The following is a 23,024-nucleotide window of genomic DNA, read 5'->3' on the forward strand; positions in this document are numbered from 1 at the left end:
TATGTGCATAGGTAAATGGGAACCCTGACAAGTTCACAAAATTAGGAAAGTTCATTAGGATATATTTGTATCTTATGTACATATTGGTTTTATTTATTTATCTTTTCTCTCATGTTCTGTGTGTGTGTGTGTGTGTGTGTGTGTGTGTGAGAGAGAGAGAGAGAGAGAGAGAGAGAGAGAGAGAGAGAGAGAGAGTTAGCTTAAGAGTTAGTTTAAGTTGGAGGACAATGTCTGAAAATTGGTCCTATTCTTCCACCATGTGAGCCCCAGCAACTGAACTTAGTTAACTTGGTGGTAAATGCCTTACCTGCTGAGCCACCTCACTAATTATTTTTTAAGACAAGCATCTAACTCTGGTGAGCCTGAGATTCCATCTTTTGGCCTCTGCCCCCAGCATGAATTCCCTGCTCTATATAACCTGTATTTCCCTCACCCTCTCTGCCGGGGGGTCTGGACCCAGGGCCTGGTAAATGCTTGGCAAATCTTCTACCACTGGCTGTATGCTCAGTTTTTCAGTTCATTTTCATCTTTAGTTAGGTTCAATAATCCCCAGAAACTTGAGGTCATAGAGATTTCCTACACAGAATTTTCTACATCACTACCCTTTTACTTTACTCCTTTATCTAGCAATTAAGCCACACTCCCCACTGCATGGCTAAGAGCTGTGATTCAATAATAAGTTTTAAATTCAAAGGTGATATGATGGCTTCCAACCTCCAATCCTATGCTATGGCTTGGATGCTCGCGCTTCCGTATGTGAGTTCTAGAATAGTAAAAGCAACTTGCTTTTGAAAAAAAAAATTAGCATTTTCAAACTCCAGAATGATACCAAAGAAAGTAGAAGCCAACCACATCTCCAAAGGTCATGTATCCTTGATATTCCATTTGCCAAGACAGGCAGCATGACTTTGGTGGTAAACAGCTTGCAGGTACATAAGCCACTGAGGACAAGCACATTACCCAGTGACAACCTCAGGAAAATTTATAGCTTTATTTTGTTAACATTGAATGGCATTTTATAGAATAGTTTTATGTCTTTCAATAAGTTGATTACATCATTTTACTTTGTACCTGAGATGGATACTTCTAGCCACAGATAGCTTTTAATAGAAATGTAATTTCCACTAGTCTCAGCTACAAAGGCTGAGTAATTTATCCTTTGTGGGAACATTCTAGAGTTTGTGGAAAAGAATCTCAGGTGAGGAGTGCCTGGTCCAGAGGCAGCACTGAAAAAATCACCTTCCATTTATCAAGGGCCTAATACACTCTAAAAGAAAAAAAATGATTAGGGTTTACTAATGTCACTACTCATAGCTAGCACCACATAGCTATGTATCCATTTATAGAGACACAGTGACATCCATATACATAGACACAGTGAGTACAAACTTGAGTTGATTGTACCCCAGGGAAATCTGCTTGGGCACAGAGGAAATTCTGGGACTTTGAAACAAATTTTAGAGAAGAAATCTTAGTCTTAAACACTGCTTTCATACTGTACCAGTAACTATGATAACATTCCATTATCACAGCTAACAACACAGGACTTTGCAAGCAGAAAAACATTCAAAAATATTGCTTCATTTCCTGTCCAAAACTCAGAGGAAGCAGATTGAAAGCAGAAAAGCTTGTACGTGGTCATCACACCAGAAAATTAGAGTGTTACCATTGAACCTTGGTCTGCTGATGACTCCATCCTTTCTCACAGACATGATGTAACAATCTCTATGACAGGATTGTGGGCAGACTAGCACATGGGTGTAGGTTTGGTTTGGATATTTCCCAAGGTAATTCTAGACTGCATTGAGAATGCCCTTGAAGAAACTGCTAGACATTGACTCCCCAGGGAAGTGCTTTCTGGACTCAGCTGTCAAAATGCACAGAGGTGTAAGCACTACTACAGCTGTGGTGTAAGGAGCCAGGCTACAACCTTGAGCTAGGAATAGATTTTTAACATTTTTGCCAATGTGGTGCAGGTTTTACAAGCATGCAAATCTAAGACTTACAGGGTCAGAGTGGCTTAATTAAGGCTTCAGAAAGCCACAGAAGCCAGGCAATGTGAAGCGGGCTTGAATTCCCTGTGAGGGCATGAGTCTTTTGTGTGAAGCTGTGAGGTTGAAGTACATAATACACAGGAGGTCCCAGGAGAAGCCAGGACTGTGGGATATCGATCTCAGAAACTTTCAGGTATGGAATGGAAGGAAACCAAGAAAGACCATGTGTGTTACAGCAGCAGAATTAGAGAGATGTTGCTACTAAAGGCAACCACCCATGTGAAGCCATCTCCAGAAGCCAGCCAAGCAGCAGCAGAATTTGGTGTTTTCCCTGCCATGTTTTGATCTTGCTTTGGTCTGATATTTCCTTGCTATGTCCTCATTCCTCCTTAACAAAATGGGAATGTTTACTCTGTGTAATTGCATATTGGAAGTATGTGATATAGAGGTTCATAGGTAAGTGACCACTTTGAGACACAGATTCACTATGGATTTTTTAAACTGTTAACATTATAAGACTTTGGGGATTTTTCAAGATGGGATGAGTGTATTTTGCATTGTGAGATGTCCTAAAGTGTACGGGAATCAGGGCTTTAAATGTAGACAAGGTGGGCACCTGAGATGGTTAATCTCAGTTATCAATTTGCTGACAGAGTTTAGTGATTCTAAAAGATACTCAGACTGGATCCAGGAGGATGTTTTCGTACAGATCTGATCATAGGTGACACTAGAACTGGGTTGGGGTACTGGACTGAGTAAGAAGGCAAAAGTGAGTAGAGCATCGATATCCACGTCTTCTTGACTGTAGATGCGATATAACCATCTATCTTATACTGGATTACATAGCTAGAGTTGCCGTGGTGGCCTTTTTTTCCCTGTTAGCATAGACTGCACTTCAAAGTTGGAGCCAGAAAAAGGCTTTCGTAGTGTGCTTTGGCCAGATGTTTTATCATAGGCATGAGAAAAATAACTAACACATCTTGGTTAAGAATAGTTGTATTATTTATTAAAGAAGTAACTGCAATAAAATTAAGAATATATAACCACTATCTTAGTTTTTTTATTATAATTAACCCATATTACTTTCTAAATCATATACCTATGAATTTGGATTGAATCTCCTATGGGTAAGCCACACTTTCTATGACATAGTTTTCTTGAGATGAAACTTGGACATGATGTTAGGTAATGTGACACCCAGTTTCTTATAGTTGTTATAGAAAGACAGACATGGTATGGGATAAAATGGAATTATCTGCTGTGATGTTTAAAGATAACATTGATAACCACTGATAATAGAAAACCACTTTTAGATATTTGCAGGCATTAGAATGAATCTGAAAAAAAATTTCATTTTTTTCTCAGCTGACATGGCCTCTCCCAGTTGGAATTCTCCCTATATTTTGAGACTGGGGAAACTCCTCTCACTTTTATCAGCTCCAGCTCAATTCCACTCCTTCACACAATGATAAGCACTATACATGTCTTCAAGTAAATTGTAGTACTTAAACTGTAGGACTCTAAGATCCAAAACCAGGGGATGCGCTCCTACAGAGACACACGGATGGGACTGCTGCAATAACATGAGGTTTAATGAAATTAGTGCACTAGGACTCTATCGCATGCAGGCAAGAGAGCCCCGAACAAAAGCTGGGAACAGTTTACATACAGAGTTCATGAGGGCAAACCACAAAGACTGACCTTTCCAGGTCGGGTCTCTAGGTGACTCAGATTATGACAAGGAGTGTCTTTCGCCCAGGTTTATTATGTTAAGGGCCCAGCTTCCTGATTCTACTTGCTCTGGGCCCTCCTCACCCGCAGGTGGGTTCCAGGAATGTTAATTAGCCTCTCCTTTCTTCCTCTGAATGTTAATCCAGCAAGTGTTCTTTGACTAAGGAATGTGCCCCTCCCAGGATGTGTCCTGGGACAGTGGAGTTCTTTCAAATTTAAGTTCAAACCGAGACCGGAAAGTCCTACAAAACCAAGTACCCCTCTTTTCTTTATCCTTTCAACATCCAGTGCCATGACTTTCAGCAGAATCATGAACTTCCCAAGTGTTCCTTTTTACTCGTTTTACCATTCTCTAATCCTATAATCATTTTCTTTTTTGACATCTATCTGTTCACTTTAGTTTCTTCTTATGGAAATCCTTACTTAGATTGTAATTGCAGGGATGTGGCCTTCCCCTCTGGCAATATTATCCAAGTCTTTGATCTCAGACCCATGCTTGTTCTTATTGGACTCCAACTGAATGCCCCAAAGGCACCTCAAAATTCAGTCTGTCTAAACATAACACTATGTTTTTTTCCAATGCAGGGTTCCTACTTCAATGAATGAACACAATATTTCCCCATTTGACTCTAGACAGAAATCTAGTTGTTGAGTCTGACTTTTCTGTTACTGTTACCATAACACCGGTAAAGACTGCATTCTCTGCATCTTGCTACACTGCACTGCTTACCATCCTCACACTCTACACACAGAGGCATAGTCAAATTCCTTTTCTTTTTTCGTTAATACTCATAATTCTTATAACTATTAAAAAGGACATTGCTAGTTCAAAGGGCATAAACTAAGGCTTTTATTGGATACAGAATTTTTTTTGTTTGAAACTTTTGGTAAACATTCAGAACTCGCAGCAGGGATACCATTTGCCAGGAACTGCTGAAGTGACACACTTGGTAGTTACGCGATATTACTTATCTGGTGTTCAGTTTCTGTTTTACTTAAAGGTGGGGTCTGCCATCCATCCCATTTGTTTACTACAGAGGACACTGAGAAGAAAATAAACTAAAGTAACAGCAGTGTTTGGTGACGGTGCATCACTCCATGCCCTCTCTTACGAAGGCCACACATGCTTTCTAGAGAAGTCCTGGGGAATGGCACAATTAGTTGCATTTTTCCATCTTTTTCCCTCTTAACATGGGATAAATGTCTTGTAATTAATAGAAGATGCTTCTTGGTTATCTACTTATAGCCCAGTGTCTTGCTTAGGGGGAGATGGGCACATAGTCCTTAAGTGAAATCATGTTGCGTAATCAGGGGACCTTACTCAGAAGTTGGGGGTCCATTAATATTGTGCTGTTAAGTCAGGAAATAATGCAATCTCTTGTGAAATATAGAATCATAATTCTTTCTAAATAGACAGGAAGCATATTAATACCCAGATTTATTCAAACAGACTGAGAAGAAGCTGTCACATGTAGCAAATGAAATCAATTGCCTTTTGAATTGCAGACTCTGGAGAGTACAGAGCAGCGTGACTCCACTGATGTTGCCTTCACATCAGTTCCACTTGACAGAGCCTCAGTGCTAGCACGTGTTGGCTTATTTTATGTTGTGTAGTTTAGGAAACTGTAGAGCGAGAAACTTGAGAGAAAGCTTCATCATTGCATACAGTCACTATTAGAACACAAGCAAGAGACAACAAGGAAGGGGACTGAGGAAGAAAGGAAAGTATACAGAAAGCAATAATGGAAGAAAATTAAGAACAGTTTTTTATACACATATAAAATATTTCAATAGCTTAGATATCAATGGGGATTAATTTGATAATTGTAGACTTTAGTCCATGTGTTGGCAGTTAAAAATATTAATACCCTATCCACTAAAAAGGTCATTTAAAAGCCTTCAGCAGCTATTTATTATATATAATACATATTTAACTTAAATATACATCATTCATATTGTTTAGGAAGTAAGGAAATTATCTAGAAATAAATGACAAATAAATTTATGCACATATACCTGAGTAAATAAACATATTCTTTTAAGATTTTTTTTAAACAAATATTTTAAAGCTTTTAAATTGTGTGTATGTGTGTGTAGTGACTGCAGGCCAAAAGAGGGAATCAGATCCCCTTGGAGCTGGAGTTACAAGCAGTTGTAAGCTACCTGATATGGGTTCTGAGACCTGCACGAGGGATCTCTGAAAGAGCTGGACACATTCTTAACTACCAAGCCATCTCTCTAGCTCCAAACAGATTTGTCAAAATACAAATTCTTACCAGCTTTGCTTGGACTGTCTGTATTCTAAAATCTATCAAGCAACTTAGGAATAAATCTGCAATAAAGCTCAACTTACCAAAGTAACTTATAAATCTTCTTGGCAGAAAGGAAGAATTTATTATTTATTATAATAAATCTGTTAATATACCACAAACATCAATAATCTCATATTGTATGCAAAAAATGTTCAATAACAATTTGTTTCCCAAGTAGATTAAGTGGCTTTTAGTCATATTTCACCTGTTATTAACTCTCTTAACAAGACCACTTCCGTGGGTAAGGAATAAGGTACAATTAAGCTTGGTTTAGCTCAGTAATACACACATTGCTTTTACCGAACATTAGTATGTGGGGTTAATATCAAATACTCTTCTTTCCTTCTTGTCTACTATTTACTTCAGCCTACCTCTAGCAAAATAAAGTTTCATGAAGACCTGGTTTCTTGCCGCCTCCTGAAAGTGCTCACTACTACTTACACACTGCTCTTTTCCTGTGACGAAAGTTCCACTTCTCCCCGCCAGGGCTACTTCAGTCTCATGGCACTCACATTGCTTCAAAGTAGTTACTACTTAGTCCTGTGACCACACTAAATATCTCAAACTGAAAACAATTTAAATGCCAATGATACTAATTGTTATTTATATGAAATGAGTAATAATATGTAGAGACTTCCCAAACAAAATAATTTGGTTCCTAATCTAGAGACTCCATTAATTATATAAGATTAACGCTAGTATTAAAACCATTAATAAGCTCTTTATATATTATACAGGCTAACCAATAATACCACACCAATGCATGTCGATGCTGGAAGTCCTTATAGCCCTATTAAGAATAAAAGTTCTTCTAAAGGGCAAGTTTTTACTTGTACTTTTGTGTTGATGGCCACATATATAAAGTCTTTTTTAAAACAATTACTATATCGAACCTTTCTAAAAGAAATGTATTAACCGATGTTGGGGCCATATGCAATATGAATTCAGCCAATCACAGAACAGCTCTCATGCCTGGACATCTATAAGGCAAGAGGTATTATGGTGAGATGCTACTGTCCCAAAGAAGGTATTCTCACCTGAATTTACAGTTATAGAAATACATGGGAAGGCTGGGGGAGCAGCTACCTCAACTGTCTTGGACTGACTCCAAACCTCTTAAGTACTTCTGTCAGCCTTTCCCAAAATGGTTCTTTTGGTTAAAAAACATGGTATAAAGAAAGCATAATGGTCTGCCGGAATAACTTTATAAAATATGATCTAATTGGGAATCTTTCTTTCAGAGTTTTGGATAACCTGTCATAAATTAATATAAATCCTGCATTTAAATGAGGTAAGGATGAAGGGAAAGTATGATTATTTCCCAAACAGAACGATTTGTGGAGTTCTCTTGGACAGGGTGTTGAGGTAGAATTTGTGTTGGAAAGTGCTGCAAGGAACTATACCTCACTTCTAAATTACAGGGAAGAAAGTAAATCTAGGCTGTCTCAATCAATTTAGTAATAGGTAGACAAGTCATGTTCATATTCAAAGGGCTTGCTTTATTGAGGTTGTAAAACAGATATAGCATGCTGACTGGCATTTCTAGAATTATCTTTTGTTTCAATTTGGTGGTTAATTTCAGGGACCATGAAGCCTGCTTGTTGCCTGGAGCTGGATGACTAAGACAAATGGACCCAGCATCCAGGAATATTTTGTAAACTCATAAATTCCAAAGACCACTTGGAAGAGAACTTGGGATTTTTTGTTGGCATTAGTAAAGGAGAAAACTGGCCCATTCTACCAAATACATGCTTTCTGTTGGCCATGTCAAGTTGGCTAAGTGAAACCTTAAAGACCCAAGGTCAAAGCCTTGTTCTATTTCCTTATCATAAGTAAGTATGTGTTCATAATTTTTCTCTCAATTCCAATATGCTTGGTGATGAAGGTCAAACATTCAGGATATTATCCATGTCCTTTTCAACACTTAAAGTTAGGATATGAAAAAAATTCATCAATACTTTTTTTTAATATTGATTTAGCTTTGGTTTCTAGGGGTTTGCTCTTATGAGTTATAGTGTATGAGGAAAAACAAATACAAGAATAAATCTGTTGGTACTGTTCAGAGAAAATCAGGCTCAAAGAAGGATAGTACTTTTAAAATGTACCCCTTCCAATTCAACCTTGAGAAATGGATTTTGTCTTTTGTCTCTTGTTATGGATGGTAACATACCAGTAACAAGATTTGCAAGTCTATGATCTTAGTTAAGTAGGAAGTTAGTAGCTTCTATTTTAAGAATTACAACTGCAGGTATATATAATACAAAATCCTTTTACATAATGCTATGGGCTATAAAGCAAACTCAGTTCAACACATGGAATCTGCTACTTCCTAGCTGCACAACACTGAATTAATTATCTTTACTTCTGTGCTTCAGTTTCATTTCTTCTTATGGAGTTAGTTTGGTACCTACTCCCAAATATTGGATTATGGGAACTATCTCAGGCAATGTGCAATTAATTGCAAGGTGTAAAGGGTGCACACAGAAGACAATTAACATCAAGCATTAACAAACAACACAACAACAATAACAAAAATGGCATTATAATCTTTCTGTTAGGCTTTCTACCTCAGCCTATCTTTCCTTTCATATCCCCATCACTGTGAACAGTCTTGTCTGGTTCTCTCTCACACCTTCCTCATTTTGAACACCCAGTGTGATGTTCCTGACCCCCTGTATTATGATTCTTCTCTTATGCTTGTGAAGATGGTCAGTGGGTAAGAGCATTTGGTCTTCAAACACAAGGAGTTGGTTTAGACTATAGCATAAATATACAACCCCCAGTGTGGCTGTGCACACCTTTAACACCGGAATTGGGGTAAACAGAAAGATCACAGGGCTTGCAGGCCTGACAACATAGTCAAAAATTGGTTGACTCTAGGTTCAGCGAAAGAGCCTGTCTGAAAGGAATAAGGCAGAGAAGGATAGAGCAAGACACCAACATCCTCCTTTGGTTGCCAGATGTGAACACAAATGTGTACATGGGCTCACATATGTATAGAACCTCCTGCCCTCAACACACAGACATTCTTCTCTCAGACTCACCAGTGACAAGGCCACTGGACCACAAGCTCATTGACCAGTTCTGTTGAAGGTCATTCTTTTATTTAGCTTTTAGAACACACTTTCTTGTTTTCTACTATTCACTTTAACTACTGCCTTTGTTGTTTTTCTGATGAGAGAAATAAAGCCAGAAAAGTCTGGGTTTGATTCTGGCTCACTGGTCTCAGATAACTTACTCTGAAGCTATAGTTTCTATTCAGTATAAAGGGGATAAAAATACCTGTTTTGCAGGGTCTATTTTGAGAAGTAAAAGCAATATACACTTAGCACAATGCTCACTACATATTGTGCTATTATTCGTTTGACACAGAACACGTGTTCCACACATAACCTGTACTGTGTGCCTTGAAGATTATACCTTGACATTAATTTGATCTTTCTTTCTTTCTCTAACCATACTATTGAACCAGAATTCACAGTGGGTGTCCACCTTATCTGCAATGTCAACATCTTTGACTGTAACCTCTATCATCCCCCCTAAGTATGGTGCATGCATCCTACCTCAAAAGGGCACTTAGCTCTCCACTTAGTTCTAGTAACTAGGAAACTTTAAATTCTGTTGGCCCTATTGAACCACCAGAGCATCCTGCATGATTTTCTCCCACTGCTCTTAGGTCTCCAGTACTTTGTTTTCTTTATAAACAATTATATGGGTCATGGAACTTTTTGTGTTTCAATGCAGTGCTGGCTTATTCATGACATGGCAGAATCAACTGGTCAGGTTCCTCTTGATCTAGTCCTGGGCTACTTACTTGGAGCCTTTCACAGCTCTCTAGACTTAATCTATTACCTTGTAGTTTCTTCCAAAGTTATGATGTTACAGCTTGTTACTATAGAGAAAAAAGTGTTAAGATGAGCCTTGAAGAAAGAGCAATGTGAATAAAAAGCTCAACCAGTCTTAAAAGAACACACATGGTATGCACTCACTGATAAGTGGATATTAGCCCAAAAGCTCAGAATACCCAAGATACAATTCACAGACTGCATGAAGCTCAAGAAAAAGGAAGACCAAAGTGTGGACGCTTCAGTTTTTAGAACAAAATATTCATGGGAGCAGAGACTGAAGAAAAGGCCATTCAGAGGCTGGATCCATACAGGCACCAAACCCAGACACTATTGTGGATGTCAAGAAGTGGTTGCTGACAGAACCCTGATATAGCTGTCTCCTGAGAGGCTTTACCAGAGGCTGACAAATACAGAGGTAGATGCTTGCAGCCAACAATTGGTCCCCAATGGAAAAGTTAGAGAAAGGATTGAAGGAGCTGAAGGGGTTTGCAACCTCATAGGAAGAACAACAATATCAACCAACCAGAGCTCCCAGGGACTAAACCACCAACCAAAGAGTATACATGGATAGACCCATGGCTCCAGCTGCATGTGTAGCAGAGGATGGCCTTGTTGGGCATCAATAAGAGGAGTGGCCCTTGGTCCTGTGAAGGCTTGATGCCCCAGTGTAGGGGAAAGCCAGGGTGGGGAGGTGGGAGTGGGTGATGGGTGGGGGAGCACCCTCATAGAAGCAGGAGGAGGGGAGAAGGGATAGAGGGTTTGTAGAGGGGAAGTCAGGAAAGGGAATAACATTGGAAATGTAAATAAAGAAAATATCTAATTTTTTTTTCTAAAAAAGCTCAACCAGGAATACTGTGTCCACCTCTGTTTCTAACCTTTAGCAGTATTACTGTATCCTTAGATGCAGTTGTTTGATTTTAGTGTCCATCAGTTTATTTATGCTAGAAGAAAAAGAAGCTCTTCGTAAAAAGTAGATTCCATGAGTTGGGGCCAGAAACAGATACACCTGAAACCTCTTCCTGCTAGACAGTAAGAATGCTTTCAAATGGCAGGGGTGACACTGAAATAAAAAGCTGGTTTAAAGTGGATTCAACAAGGCAAACTGTGATATTTAGAACTCCAACAGTAATAAAGGTTATAACAATGAGATAATTATGGTAGGTCTATATGAAAATTTCCATACCTTTTAAATGCTAGTGAGAAAAAGTTCATATAAAATATATACCAATGATGTTTAAGTACAAAATAAAATTGGATGCCTCATTTATTTAGTTGACTGTAATTAGTAATGAATAATTTAATATTTGGTTGTTTAATTCTTTTAAGTATTTGTCTGTATACAAGAGTGTGTGTCCTGGTTGCTTTTAACTTTGATACAAGCTAGTCTTCTATGAGACGAGGGAACCTCAGTTGAGAAAATGCCTCCTACAGGTTGTCTGTAGGCAAGTCTGTGAGGCATTTGCAGGTTAATGGCTGATATTGGAAGGGCCAGTCCACAGTGAGCGGTACCACCCCAGGCAGGTAGAGCTGGGTTGTATAAGAAGCCAGGATGAGGAAGTCAGTAAACAGTATTCCTCTATAGCTTTCTGCTTCAGTTCTTGCCTCCAGGTTCCTGCCCTGGCTTCCCTTAAGGAAGGGCTATAACATATATGTTGAAATAAATTCTTTCCTCCCCAAGTTGCTTTTGGTCATGGTGTTTATCACAGCAATATAAACCAAAGGAAGACAATGTGCATTTATCTGAATGTAAGTGGATAGCAATGGAAAACACAGCAAACAGAGAAAGCCAAGAAACTGTTGTAGCAAAGGGCGAACAACTAATGTAATGATAAAGCATAACAGAAAGAATAATAGTGGCATATTCCAAAGTCATAACTACTTCTTCCTGCTTTTTTAATTTTTGAGATTACAATTTAATTATACATTTCACTCTTTTCTTTTATCTTCTCAAGCCCTACAATATACCCCTCTATTCTCTCTTTCAAATTCATCACCTCTTTTTTTCATTTATTATTGTTCCATGTTCCATGCATATTTGTATATGTAATACATTTACATCCCTAAATATAGCTGATATAGTCTATACAGGGCTACTTGTATTTCTAGGGTTGATCATTTGATATTGGATAAAATATTTGTATGCCCTTCTCTAGGGAATACTACCCTCTCCTCACCCCGAGGATTCCTTAGATACCTACAGTTCTGATGCCTCTTAGGTCTCCCTCCACTTTGGCATTTCTATTGTTGATTTCCTTGCTTAGCTTATGTTTGGGTGAGACTTTAATGGGTTTCTCACCCATATGAGATTCCTAGGAGACACAGCCTTATAGCAAACTCCCTAATTCTCTGGCTCTTACACTCCCTCTCTTCAGCAATTTCCCTGAATATTAGGTGCAGGAGTTGTTCTGTAGATGTATCCATTGGGACTAGGCTCCACAACTCTTTGCTTTAATTGGTTGTCACTTTCTGTAATGGTTTCCATCTGTTCCAATGGGGAGTTTTCTTGATGGAGGGCAATGACTACACTTATGCAGATGTACTTATGGATTACAGTGGTTTAGTAAAGTGGTAGTTGTAGATTCTTCTCCAAAACCCATGATTTCACTAACCCTAGCTAGTTGTCTAGGTTTCCAGTACCAGGAATGATATACTTCTTGTTGAGTGGGAGAGCTGTTGCTTATTGACAAGGTCACTATTACATCCTTAGAGTTATTGTACCATGCTGGTTATTGTAGTTCATAGACATGACTGTTTTTTCTTTAAATATTTGGTTGTTTAGAATAGATCTCATTTCATGAGGACAGGGAAGAAATATCTTGATAACTTACAAATTAGAGTAAGGTATTTAGAAGGCACTTGTTTGTGCCTGTTAGTTAACACACCAGATTGGTGATCTGGTAGAGGATTATGCAAAGCTGGCCATGCAAAGTAAACAATTTGGCATTCTGGGAGAAAATCCATCAGATTAAAAATACTGGGTGCCTGTGAATAGTCTGAGCTCAATTTTGCTACCGGTGGTACATCATTTATACAGAATTCTCAGGAAAACATAACTAGGATTCAGATTTTATCACATTAAGAGAAGCAGAACTAGTACCCTTCCCAAAATAACTGTCTGACAACTCAACTCCTCTGTGTTCATAAAAATATGAAAAAAAAAATAAAAAGCATTTTGCGGGCAGTGGTGGCACACGCCTTTAGTCCCAGCACTTGGGAGGCAGAAGCAGGCTGATTTCTGAGTTCGAGGCCAGCCTGGTCTACAGAGTGAGTTCCAGGACAGCCAGGGCTATACAGACAAACCCTGTCTCGAAAAACCAAAAGGAAAAACAAAAACAAAAACAAAAAAAACCTATTATCTTGTTAAAAAAAAAGCATTTTGATAACACTTGGAAGATCTGTGAAGTTAATAAACAAGATAGAAGCTTCCGATGTTGTTAACTTAAATAGCAAGAGTAAATATAATACGCTAAGTACAGTAATTGCTAATATTGCATATTTTATCTATTTAAGTTTTCTTAAGTATTCTAAACATTTAAATTATTATTGCACTCTAAATTATTCAGTTAAGTAAATTTCATAAACAATGCTTTAAAGCTTAATTTTATTTTCTAAATTATATTTAGTGGAAATATTTACTGATTTGAGCACAAAACAAAGCAGAAGTAAAAGCTTCCCGTTCAATACAGAAAACTCTATTGGTCTTAAAGGAAAGCTGTTAACATTCTTATACATACCAACTTGTTTCTTGCTTTGAGACTTTGTATATTCTGGTTATTCAACCCCATGGCACACTAAATTTTTCTTCTGCCTACTAGTTCAAACTTAGTAGACTTCAGATTTATAAATTTTCCTCCTGGCTTTTGTGTATTCACTGAAATATTTTTTGAGTCACCTATTATTTACAAGAGGTATAGCATTGGTTGAAAACAGAGTCATAGACAGATCAGTTGGGTTCTCATATACAGCAACCCTTATCCATGCCAGAAATGAAACTTCCAGTCTAAAATCACGAAGTAAAATGTGTACAGGTCAAAAAATATGTGTAGAGAGTGATGTATATGTTTAAAAATACCTTTATAATTAAAATTAAATTATTAAAACACATTTTAAAATTTCTAAGCAAATCAACAGTTGAAAAATTGAAAAGTTGCCAGAGAGTTAACAAATAATTTATAAATTCAACAGTAATTTACTGTAGTAATGAACAAAGGTGAAGGACAGCGATTTATGATTAGGTACAAATACCTGAATAGGTAATATGTTAAACTGTTCTGTGGAAGAGACAAAGTAGGCAAAATCCACATGCAAAGATCTGAAAGAGGATAAACTTGGATATTCTAGGAGCTGAAGAAGGTTGATGTAGCGGGAGATGGAGAATAAACAGGAGCCAGACAATTCAGAACTTACAGATGGATTGTATGTGTAACTGGAAGGTATTGTATTTAAAACAGGAGTAACATGGACTAAGGGTTTTGAAGGCATCATGCTGCCTACAGTTTGCAAAAGGAGCAAGGAAGGAAACAGAAAAAATTGTCAAGAAGCTAATGAAATGATTTCAAGTAAGAAATAATGGTGGCCTAAGGGATGGTGTCAGTGGGAAGAAGAAAAATGAGAAGATTTAAGATGTGTATTAATGGAGAGGATGAGAAATATGGATAAAAAGGAAAACAGGATCTGGCTTGAGAAATGGGAATAGTATTTATAACATAGAAACAAGAAAAGTAAATTTCCTTGGAGTATGACAGACAAGAATCTAGTATTTCACTTATTGCTTGTGGATTTCCACACGAAGCCTAAAAAGTAAGAAATAACACTGAGAAACTCTGTAGAGAAGTCTAGGTTGCAGACCACATTTGTAACTTGTCAGAAGAGAATGGGATAAGCTGACCCAGGGTTCAACACTATATTCCCTTCAAGAATTGTAACCATCAGAGTAAAGGGTAAAGCTAAGAATGTCTGCTAAAAAGATGAGTAAAATAGACTGAAAAGCAGGGGAAAACTCAGGTCAATGGGAAGTAAGTCAGGAAACCGTATCAAAGAGGCAGCTGTGAGAATGCCAAGAGAATTCAATGAAGAAAAATATTCCTCCCATAAAATGGTATTGTGAAAGCTGAATATCCACATATAAGAGATTGAATTTGGACTCTATTTTGCTCATATGCAGAAGGTAAGATAGGTTAAAGCTAAAAGTGTAAATAGCTAAACTGTACAATGCATAGAAGGAAACACATGTGTAAGTCTTTATGACCACAGTTTAGGTGATGGCTTCTCAGACATACTACCTAAAGCCCAAGTGGCAGGAAAAAAAAAGTAGGTAACATAGATCTCATCAGTTTTGTGTATACATGTCTGTATGCACATGTGTATGGAAGCTAGAGGTCAACATTGGGTGTCTTCTCCAACTGATCTCCTGCTTATAATTTTGAGACAGATTTGGCTGGCCTGGTGCAGTAACATGCCCTTGGGATTTGCCCCTTTCTGTTTCCCCAGTGTTGGGATGATAGGCATACACTCAGTCTTTTTAGATAGGTACTAGGAATTGAACTCATGTCCTCATGCTTGTGTGGCAAGTACTTATAGATTGAGCCATCTTCTCAGCCTCGGTGTCACCAAAATTTAAATAGAAAATTACATTTCCACTTCAAAGCATCCTTGACACTGTATCCATGCCTTTATTACTGTACTCAATCAATCATATTATATTGTAATTACCAGATTAAGTATCTGCTTAGTTTATTAGGCTGTGAATGTAAAAATTTTTCTTTGCTGTTTTATCCTCATTTGTATACTTACTTGCTGCCAAACAGTCCTAACTGTAACTTAGGCCTATTCATCATGTAAAACTTACGATTGAAGTTGTAGAGGGAAAAGTTATGGATACTGGGTATATAGAATCCTTTTTAGACATAAAATATTCTTTATGCTTTCTTTACAAAGACATGGAGGCATGAAGCAGGTTGGAAATGTGGACGGACTAGTTGCAGGAACTGGCTGGAATGCAATTTAGCCAGGTGGAACCAAGCTGAGGCCGAAGTGACAGGGCAAGGCCGAAGTGACAGGGCAGGACTACATTCTTGAGAAAGATAAGCGTACAGAGAGTTTTCACCTGATCCTGACTCATGTAGGTTGGGTTCCTTTAGAATGTTCCACTATTTTTATGTTATACCACCCTAACAACCCCCTCACCCCCTCCTCATTTCCTTGGTTTGTGGTTTTTCCCTTTAAAACCCGTTCCAAACTGGCAGTCGGGGTCAATTCAGCTCCTGCGTGGGCATACGAATTGACCGGCAGCTAGTTGTCATGCCCTAATAAATAACCTCACAATTGCTCCGGTACATGGTGTCTCAAGCAGATTACTGGGTGGTAGCGACTTTCTGAGACTTGAGAGAGGGTCTCCCCTCTGCGGAGATCTTCAAAGTGAAAATAAATCCTTAAAAAGAGGAAAATTGTAATGCATGGACCTATAAAGAGTGCTCACTAAGTAGAAGGGACACATCAAGGCTTGCTTATTATCATGGCATAAGGACTGGTGTCATTGGAGCAGAGAGCACAAGGCCCTGGTGCTTACAGATAAGCACTCCAGAAACCAGGAATGTTAAGCATTCAGGCTTGTCTCTTCAACAAAAGCAATGTGAAGGCCTGTTTTTCCACCTAGATGGCTGAGAGTGGAAGTTGTTAACAGCCTTATAATCTGTGCTATTTGTAGGGCCAGGCCACACTCAAATCCCTCAGGCTATTACATTTATCTCAAATTCTTATCCCCTAGACCTTTACCTTGAGCATTGCTTCTCAGTCCGTAGAAGTCCTCAGAGATATGACACAAGTACTTTGTAGCTTGGTGACCTCTATGATGACCTAGATCACACCAGATTTCTTCCCTAGGCCCTTAAGCTATAGAGCCTATTCTTGTGGAAGAGGAGATATGTGCTTTGCAAAGGAGTTTTAATGTAGCCATGCTTTAAAAAAAAAAATAGGCCAAGTTTTTTTTTTGTGATAACTGTCACGGGAAAATATTTTCTAAAAGTGTACTGTACTTAAATATGTCTAAACCAAACTGCCCAGTGTGAAACTCTAGAAGTCTGAACCAGCTTCAGTTAACTATATTGTGCTAAACCAGATTTTTTTCTTGCCTGTCCTGGACTGTTTTCTCTGCTTACCATAGCAGTTGCTATAGTCTGGAACTAAAGACAACATAAAGGAAAATTCTGAGAGTAAGGAAACTAGAGTGAATATCCTTCACAATAAACAAAAAAATAAAATTTAAGAAAACATGTAGAACATGTACAACCTAAACAAGTTCTCAGAGAAAGTTTACTTCAAAATAACTCTGGGTATATCTCAAGTCTACTGTTACAAAAATGCTGAGGTGCTTAGGGAACTTCATCAGGTGAAATAAATGACAGCCCAGTGTTTTAGACGGCAATGGAGGGATATGTTCTTCCAGCAAGGGTAAGTAGAAACATTTTCTCAATGTCACACCAAAGATAATTGCAGGACTGCATCTCAAGACATTGTTTGCTCCTGAGTTCAGTTCAGTCAAGATTTTACCTTATTCATGGTGGTTTTTGTTTTGTTTTGTTGTTGTTGTTGTTGTTGTTTTGTTTTTTAAAGCATTTTGCTTACATGAGCTCTAGAATCTAAAAAGAAGAAACATGGAAGATAAGACTTTGACACCTGATTTTGTTAAACCAATAGATATAACGGTCCATATTGAAGAATGTCCAGTCATTATTTGCTGAGTTCATTTCACTACGCATAAACACATCCTAGAGTTTATGATTTCAGTAAGCCCATTGATTAATAATCATAAAACCCAGAAGGATGAAAAAGGACTGACTTCAAGGCTATCATTAGCATCTTTCACGGCTGATTAATGGCTTTACTATAACTAAGTTTTTGTGAAGAAACGAATAGTAATGTGGCTAGAATTAGCAATGCATAAAGAGCCACTTAATTTGAAATAACAATGAAGTAGATGAACAGCCGCAGAGTAAAGGTAACATTGCTGATAAATTTTAGTTGCAATATACTGAGTATAGTAAGAGAACATTCTATTGTAATTACTATGTCACTTTTCAAGTGGGATAAGGCATTGTTGCTATATAGTTGATTCCTATCCTTATAAGGTAGTAAGTAGAATTAAATCAGCCCATTAGCTGCTTTTCTTATTACTGGGACAAAATATATGATAGAGGCAACTTAAAGAAGGACTGGTTTTGGCTGATAGTTTTAGTCTTTCAGAATATTCTGACCCTCACATGAACTTGAGAAGAAGTTTTCATATTCTAATTTGATGAAGCTAAGTTGAGAACCTCAAGTCAAAGACAAATCACATAATATGACCACGCAAACAGAATCAGTCTAATTCTGTCTGGCTGACAGTGGTAGTGGGCACATTTTTACCATTCCTCTGGTACTTAGTAATTTTTAAATTATGCAATTCTAGTGTCTTTCATTAATTAGTTGTTCTATGATATTTTGTTTGATTACTAATGAATTCCTGTGATACATTTTTACTTCCTAAGAATGTTCTGAAAACTGACAAGTTGTCATTAAAATCCACTACAATTATCATCAACAGAATCCAATTATGATCAATTAACATAAAGGAAGCAATACACACTGTTCTATTTTTAAACACTAATATTTCTTCAATTCATTTCAACAAGATCCAAATTGAAATGAGTGGATCACCAACTGTAGATCTGGTAGTGTATTATCAGAGTCACAAATGCGACTCATTTCCATCTATGTTATTATTAGAAACTATAATTTGCTGTAGGCCAACATGTGCCAAAACAATGTTAAATACTTTATACTCATTATCATATCCTAATGGCTGTTGTTTAAGATAGGTAGTCATGGTCTCTTAACCTAGTGAAATACTGAGACTCACATAAAAGTATACTACTAGCTAGTGATAAAATGTTTATCTGATCAACTATGGCTGGCTTCAGTATCACTCCTTTTTGTACAATGGTATTTTCTACATTTTCTTAAAAGGTGCAATTGTGAGGCAGAATCTATGTGCCAAGAGTGGCCTTTCCCTTGTCTGCTACATTCTCTTTCATCCGCTCGGCAACCTAAACCACAGCTCTTCTGGAAATCTTAGTCTGACCCTTTGAAACTGAGTAAGGAATTCTACTCATGCTCCTAGAACACAATAATTTGCATTTCTCTAATAGAATGTTCAGAATAATGTACCCAAACTGTTGAGTACTGAGCTGTACACTTTGCCAAACTTAGAGCCTCTTTCTAGAGCCCAATGCCATCTTTGACTTTCAGGCATCTCCAGGTATAACATGTGTCCTTTTGTAGGTGTTCATTGATACTTGCTGAATGGATGGGAAACTGACTGAGAATAAAAGAGATATGGGTTTATAAAGATAGGATGATGTTAGTCTATATGGCCAAATCTGATTCCCCTTGTCATTTATCATAGATTATAACATAGCTACTACAGAGAGTGCAACTTCTGGACAAGGGGAAAATTTTAATTTGGTTAACTACCCCCACTCCAGTTGTCAGGGATTTCTTTATTCTGTTAAATATCTAATCATACATAAATTACATCAAGTCCAAGATATTTGATGGAAATGAAAATATTTTCACTGGAAACATTATTGTGTCCAAAATTGTTATGATCGGGCAGAGGAAAGATGAAACAAAATAAGTGAAAACCAAAACAAATTTTGCTTTTTTCCTACACTTATTCAATTAGAGAAAATGAAGGCTTGTTGTTCACACCTCCCTTTTCAAATACCCCCACTTGAAAAGGAAAAGGGTTAAACAACGTTTTAGTATATTCCTACCCTAGTCATCATAATGTAAAGATGAAAAACAAATCACAATTAATAAAGACATTTGTCAATTTAAAGAGACTTTACATGTAATGGATTGGATTTTCCCAGTGGCATTACAAGGCATTTATAATCCTTGTGGGAAGAATCCATACATACTGAGAAATGAATGATTCTCATATTTGTAAGGCATGTGATTCATATATAACTATCAGACCAAGTTTATTATCCGATTTGAAATTTAGAATTTCAAGCAGTGTTTAACAAGAGTTTTGTATCATGATTCAGATGAATGTTTGACAGATCTAATTCCAGGGATCCACATAATTATGTCTTGTTTCTCTCTCCCTCTCCCACTCTTAGATATGTTTAAGCATGTATTTTAAGGATCCCCTTGTGGTAAAACTAGAAAGATGGACAGTAAATTCTAAGTAGAAGCAATGAGTGCTACTTTCCTGCAGAAGTAATGGAAGCCCTCCAGTGGGCCTCCAGCTCTCTTCTTCCCTGTGGAACTTACTCTGGAAGGACAAAGACAGAGCAAACTGGGTCCTTGGTTCACAACTTAGAAGCTGTTTGAGGGAAGACCTAAAGCCACAGGCCTTGTTGGAGAATAGAAGAGTTTCATTTGTTACGCTCTGAGGATTGTGATATGATTCTGTTGGAGTGACTGAATTCTGCACCCTGGAAGGGGTGATGTTCAAAAATTTCAACATATTCTGAGAAGAGTGCCCAGATTTAGAAAGCTCTTGAAAATGCTTGATTCACTTAAAACACATGGAGCCAATAGGATTATTTTACAATCCATGGGGGTGGTAGGGGAAAATGGATACATGGAGTTTGTAAGCATGCAGCAAATGCAATTATCTACCTAAAACTCTTTAAAATATTGTTTTGTAATAATAAAGGAACATGGATGCAATTAAAAACTAGATTCTTCTTTATAGACAGTCATTTTTCCTCATGTCTTTAAGGAAAGATAGGTATTTTTAGAAAACAAGTGCTAATAGCCCTAATTTTATGGATTAAAATAAAAAGACCTAAACTTCAGATTGATATGCTAATATAAAACAACCTATTTCTGCATTGAACTTGTGATCATAACTTCTACTGACACTATATTAGCTCTTGGTGACAACACCCTTAATGCATTTTCTCTCCTGTGTAGTCTGAATGAAAATAAAATTATCTGCTTCTTTTCTTATTAAAAATCTACCTCTGAGTACACTTAAAGAACAAAATGACCAAGTAACACATATTACAGCATCCCAGTGTGACGATGTATTGAGATCGTGTGCACTACTATGGAGACTGGACTCCACAGCAGCTGCAAAGTCACCCTGTGTGGTCACTTCAGAGAGTTGTCAGAGATGCCTGCTACTAAGCTGTTCTCTCATGTGTGGGTGGGTGTGAAGTCACACATATTTGTACTTGAATGATGGGATGATTGCAATATGGACATCCATACGTATTTCATACTCAGCTCTGTACAGACAGGGACTTTGCAGGAATAAAATCCATCCACCAGAAAAATTTGTCTAAATAAACACCAAAGACAAATAACAGTTGAGAATTCAGAATGCAGAAATGAAAACCACACAGCAGTCAGAAAGGTATCAACTGACAGAGATTTCTTTTTGCTAGTTCTTGTAATAGAGAGACAGCAGGGTGTAGGTCTAAAGGTCAAAAGTCAACAAAGCCAAAAAAAAAAAAAAAAGTGAATGGGAAAAAAGAATTTTTTTCTAATTTTTTTAAATTTTTTTTTTTTTTTTTTTTTGGGTTTTCGAGACAGGGTTTCTCTGTGTAGCCCTGGCTGTCCTGGAACTCACTCTGTAGACCAGACTGGCCTCGAACTCATAAATCCTCCTGCCTCTGCCTCCCAAGTGCTGGGATTAAAGGTGTGCACCACCACTGCCCGGCCTAATTCTTTAAATCTTAAGGGAAAAAAATTCTTGCTTCAAGTAAAATTTTACATGAGTCCAATTACACATTTTGCTGCAGGATGGAGCTGTAATTAAAGCCTTACCTTATATGGCTAATGTGCAGCTGCTGGCAGAATGTTCTAACATCTCATCATATTGACATTAGTTTGACAAAATGTAGTAATCATTTCCTTTTGTGGATGAGGAAGACATCAAGAACACGCATATTTTAATTTGTATGTTAGCTGATCCAGACATAATTATTAGAGGTTACAGGGTATATATGGCACTGCAATTTTCTCCATTCTCCTTTTAAGTAATTGAATGCTTTGCTTATTTTGAATCCATGTAACTTGACACAAATGGTCTAAAACAAGGGGGGGTGGAAACAGCAGGAAAGATGAAAGGAAGGGGGGACAGAGCCACAAACTCGGCAACGCACAGAAAGTTCATGTTTTTAAAGATTAGAAAGTGGCCTTACGGTGCAAATTTATAGGTCTATCTGGCACTTCTACCAAAATATCTAAATTCATATTCCATTAAGAAGCCAGTAGTGACCCAGGTATGGTGGCACATGCCTTTGACCCCAGCACTAGAAAGGCAGAGACAGGGAGATCTCTTGAGTTCAAGGCTAAGCTAGTCTACAAAGAGTTCCAGGACACCCAGAGCTGTTACACAGAGAAAACTGTCTGGAAAAAGCAACAAACAATAAAATAAACAAACTATCAAAAAAAAAAAACCTAGTGGTCTCTGGTTTTCTCTGATTACATTTAATAATAGAAGCATACCTACATGTGACATCTGAGCTCTGAAGGCCATTTAACTACTACTTATCATGTTTCAAAAAACACTGTATCCTTCCTGGAGATGGACATGTGTGTTTGAATCAGGATCAGAAATCAGAGTTGATGAAATGCTGAGTTGTGGTTTTTGAGGCAGTGGATGAGAGAAATGGTGTGACCAGGCTGGAATCTACGTTCCAGGTCTTCTGAGCTAAAGATGTATAGGACACAAAATGCCATAGTCATCTGGAGTCAGCCACATACGCACTAATCAACAAAATAAAAATTTTAAATTAAATTAAATTAATTAAATTAAATTAACAAAATTAAATTTTCCCCATGTTCAGAAGTTGCACTTTCTGTAGTAGCTATGTTATAATCTCTGATAAATGACAAGGAGAATCAGATTTGGGCATATAGACTAACATCATCCTAGCCTTCCTGCTGCTTCCCTCCTTGTTTTAGACCGTTTGTGTCAAGTTACATGGATTCAAAATAAGCAAAGCATTCAATTACCTAAAAGGAGAATGAAGAAAATTGCAGTGCCATGTATATACCCTGTAATCTCTAATAATTACGTCTGGATCAGCTAACATACAAATTAAAATATGCATGTTCTTGCTGTTCATTTTAGCAAG

At 37.5% G+C, this 23,024-nt stretch overlaps 1 protein-coding gene across 1 annotated transcript in view; it reads right to left on the minus strand.

The window, feature by feature from the left end:
- Stxbp6 (syntaxin binding protein 6) overlaps window positions 1-23,024 on the minus strand; it is a 212,968-nt gene that overhangs the window by 8,880 nt on the left and 181,064 nt on the right. The gene's annotated exons all lie outside the window — the stretch shown is intronic.

This window comes from Grammomys surdaster, unplaced genomic scaffold, assembly GCF_004785775.1.
Source record: "Grammomys surdaster isolate TR1022 unplaced genomic scaffold, NIH_TR_1.0 126163, whole genome shotgun sequence".
Classification (NCBI taxonomy): Eukaryota; Metazoa; Chordata; class Mammalia; order Rodentia; family Muridae; genus Grammomys; species Grammomys surdaster.